At 43.3% G+C, this 4,058-nt stretch overlaps 1 long non-coding RNA gene across 3 annotated transcripts in view; it reads right to left on the bottom strand.

Annotated features, from left to right (window-relative positions):
* LOC126496887 (uncharacterized) overlaps positions 1 to 4,058 on the bottom strand; it is a 1,122,577-nt gene that overhangs the window by 1,080,162 nt on the left and 38,357 nt on the right. For all 3 annotated transcript variants that reach the window (XR_007590480.1, XR_007590478.1, XR_007590479.1), the window contains one exon: positions 272 to 402. This is a non-coding gene — a long non-coding RNA (uncharacterized lncRNA). The remainder of the gene's footprint in view (positions 1 to 271; positions 403 to 4,058) is intronic.

Below are 4,058 nucleotides of genomic sequence, written 5' to 3'. Positions count from 1 at the left end.
GTTTTTTCTTGGGTTCACCTTCTTCTTTAGCTTCTTTAGGTTCACCAGGTATACACTCCGTGACCTTTATTTATGGCTAGAAACCAATTATGAGTGAATACATCCCATGTTCATCTTTTTGGGTCTGGGTTACCTCGCTCAGGATAGTGTTTTCTATTTCCATCCATTTGCATGCAAAATTCGAGAAGTCATTGTTTTTTCAACATAGTAAAAATTGGCTAACTTTTAAAACGAAAAAGTGAAAACTATCAGCCATAACGGTATGCCTTACCTTGAATGTAGTATCCACTTAGGCAGCTGGGTTTGGGAAACAAAAAGAACTATCTGCCACACTAGCGTTTTGAATCTCTACACACAGCTGGCATCTCCTTTGACAGGAGTTCAGGAATCAGAGGGAAGATTCTGTGGGAAGGAAAGGGAGGCCTTGTAATGTGGGGAACTCAGGAAAACAGAGTGAGGTCCCACTGGAAGCGAGAGAACTATGGATCTCATCTGCATTTTTTCTAAGCTCTGGCTGTGATGCTATAAATAGAAAAGCCTATACAGAGAGATGAGTTGATTCCACCGATCGCAACCTCATTTTTTTTAGAAATATTTGGAGATATGTTCATAAGGATTCATCTGCACATTTTCCTGCTGAGAATCCCCCTCTCTTGGCACAGTGGGTGGCCGACTTTCAAACCTGCTAATGATGTGCTAGACGCAAAGAGTATAGGAACAATTATTTATATTTTAAGTTAATACATGCAGAAATGCTTTTAGCTCTAATAGCCCTTTCAGGCATTTGACTGTCTTACGTAAATAGTGAGCAACCTTTTAAGCGTAGCCTCTTTATTTTTTTTTAAACTGGCTAATTTTTTTTTCTAAAGATAATTGTAATACCTAGAGAAACTTAATAACCTGATTCTCTAAACATATTGGAGATTTGCAGTCTAATATCCCATAGCAATTATAGTGTCAAATATACATATATCTATATATGCGTAGATAAATGGTACTTTTTCAAAAACTTTCCTCATGTGCACTGCCTTGCATTACACTGGGAAAATAAAAAAGGTTTTACCCTTGTACCTTCATATCTACATAGGATTTTTAGTCCTTATTTATTGTTTGTGTGTATGATGGGGGTGACATGCACGCAGAAGTCAAAGTGCAAGTTTGAAGATTGAGGTCCTTCCTTCCATCTTTATATGGTCACTGGGGATCAAACTCAGGTCGCCAAGCTTGCCTGGCAAGGGTGAAAAACATCACAGGAAAATCCACAGAATCAACTAACCTGGGTTCATAGGAACTCACAGAGACTGAACCAACAGCCAGGAAGCCTGCATGGGACTCACCTAGGGCCTCTGCAAATAGGTGAGAGCTGTGTAGCTTGGTCTTCTTGTGGGGCTCCTAGAGGTGGGAAACAGAGCTGTCTCTGACTCTTTTGCTGACTTTTGGGACCCTATTCCTCATGCTGGATTGCCTTACCCAGCATTGGTACAGGGCAAGGTGCTTAGACTTACAACTCGATATGATACGTTTTGTTGGTATTAATAGGAGGCCTTCCCTATTCTGAATAGAACTAAGGAATAGTGGATGTGGGGAAGAGAGGAGGAGGGGTAGGGAGGGACTGGGAGGAGAGAAGGGAAGAGAAACTACAGTCAGAATATAAAATCAATGAATAAATAAATGATTTAGAAAAAAAGAATGGTGAATCTCAAGGTTCACCCAAGACCTTCTCCATTAGAACATCAGAGGGCCGGGTAGAAGGAGTCAGTGGAGCTGGGGGATGCACTGGAGGATCCATTGAAACAGTCAAACTGCAGATGACCTTTGGGAAACTACTTCTAAATGAATTCATTCATTTTTTTTCTTTTATTGATTCTTTGTAGATTTCACATCATGCATTTAGACCCTACTGATCTCCCTGTCTCCTCACATCTACCCTCTGCCCTTGTGACCTCCCCCGAATCCAAACCAAATTTAGAAGAAAAATCAAACAAAGCAAAGAAACAAATCAACTGAAAGAATCCTGTTGTGGAAGCTGTAGTGTGGCCCAATGAATCCCACAGTTTACCCTTTAGTCCATTCATCTTCACTTTCCAGTATTCATCTTCTTGAGTCATTGGTCTGGCTCAAGACCCTGGTTTCTGCTACACCACTGATAATGAGCTCTCCCTGGGGTTCCTCTTGGATGTCCTGTTCTTCTGTGCTCTGGAGAGGCTCCTGTTTTGGATGTGTAGGTTTGTCCCTTTCACATTCTCCAACAGTTCGTAGATTCCATGGACACTGGGATGGGTCAGCTCAGAGCCCTGGTTCTGAACCTGGGTGGTAACTGGGCTGATCAGCTTGCTAGCTTTCCCTCATCATCACTACCTAGGTGAGTTCTCTAGCACAGCTATTGCTAGCTCACCCAATGACACAACAAGGAGCAGTTTCCTGCTCTCAGGTCTCAGACGTGAGTTCCCCTCACTCACATCTCCAAGTACGATTCTGTTTTGCCCAGGCAAGGTACAGGGCCCTATCTCCTGTTTGCTGTACGGTGAATACAAGTGGATAGTGAGGTAAACTCCTTTGCTCTCATGCCCTTAGGGCTGGCTCACCTGCAGGGGTGGGAGCAACAACAGGGTCGGCTCTACTGAGTCACCCCGGCAGGGTGCAGGGGCTTTTTTTCTGTGTCTTGAAAAAAAAACTGATAAGGGACTGGGCTAGTTCTCTCACTCTTGTGACCTTGGTGCCTGTAGGTGGAGACTAATTGTTCATTTCCCAACTGTCCAGACCCAAATAATCACACAGAAGCTATGTTAATTACAACACTGTTTGGCCAATGACTCAGGCATATTCCTGGCTAACTCTTATATCTTAAATTAACCCATTTCTATTCATCTGTGTATTGCCACAAGACTGTGACCTATCAGTAAGGTTCCAGCGAGTATCTTTCTCCTTCAGCAGCTATATGGAGTCTTCTTAACTCTTCCTACTCTCTCTCTCTCTCTCTCTCTCTCTCTCTCTCTCTCTCTCTCTCTCTCTCTCTCTCTCTCTCTCTCTCTCTCTCTCTCTCTCTTCTGATTTACCACCTGGCTTTACTCTGCTAAGCCATTGCCCCAAACAGCTTTATTCATCAACCAATAAACACATATACTGAAGCACATCCCACATCAAAGACCAACTCTTTCACCTGCCACAGGTAGCAAGGGTTGGATGGAAGAAGGCATATTTCCCTCATCCATGACCCCGAATGGCAGACTAGAAGCAGAAGTTGACTCTGGTGCTCTCACACCCTCAGGTCTCCAACAACAGGGTCAGCTCTATTGTGCTGCCCATGCAGAAATCAGACTCTGCTCTTTCTCGGGTGTTGCAGCATGTGAGAGTCAGAGCTAGCTCTTCCACTGTTCTGACCCCAGGGCCAGCTCTCTTACCTGGAATTCATTAAGATTTTACAGTAAATGCCATGACTGGTGTTGGAGAAACAGCTCAGTGGTTAAGAGCACAAGAAGCTCTTGCAAAGGACATGACCTGGGTTTGTTTTCCATGGCAACTCACAACTATGTGTAACTCCAGTTCCAAGGGATCAGAAATTCCCTCTGGCTTCCATGGGCACTGCACACATGTGCTGTGCAGACATACATGCAGGCAAAACACCATACACATAAAAGAAAAGAAAAATTTAAATGCTGTTTCCACCCCTAGATGAAGAGCTACAGGAAGTCACTGGCTGCTAAGCAAATGTTGCTAAGAGAGAGAATCAGTTGCCTTGTAAGGATGAACACTCACATTAGTTACCCATGCCAATTGGTCAGTTTTGAACTCATGCACATTTGAGCAAAGCTTAACTGATTCAGTAGATTATAAATGCATGTGTGTATGTCTATATATGTAAAATTAATATTTAAAGATGAGATCATGAATCTTGGAAGGAGAGAGGGGAGTTAGAGAGGAAGAGGGAAGGTCTGAAGTATTGTAGATACAGTGCCCATGTATGAAGTTTAAATGGGGATGTCCTATCGGGAACTCACCAAGGCCAGCTGGCCTGGGTCTGAAAAAGCCTGGGTTAAAACCGGTCTCGCTGAACATAG

Source organism: Alexandromys fortis, unplaced genomic scaffold (assembly GCF_014885135.2).
Source record: "Alexandromys fortis isolate MF-2015 unplaced genomic scaffold, M_Fortis_MF-2015_v1.1 scaffold_20, whole genome shotgun sequence".
NCBI classification, from domain to species: domain Eukaryota; kingdom Metazoa; phylum Chordata; class Mammalia; order Rodentia; family Cricetidae; genus Alexandromys; species Alexandromys fortis.
The sequence above is the reverse complement of the archived record's forward strand: the minus strand, read 5'-3'. Positions and strand labels throughout refer to the sequence as shown.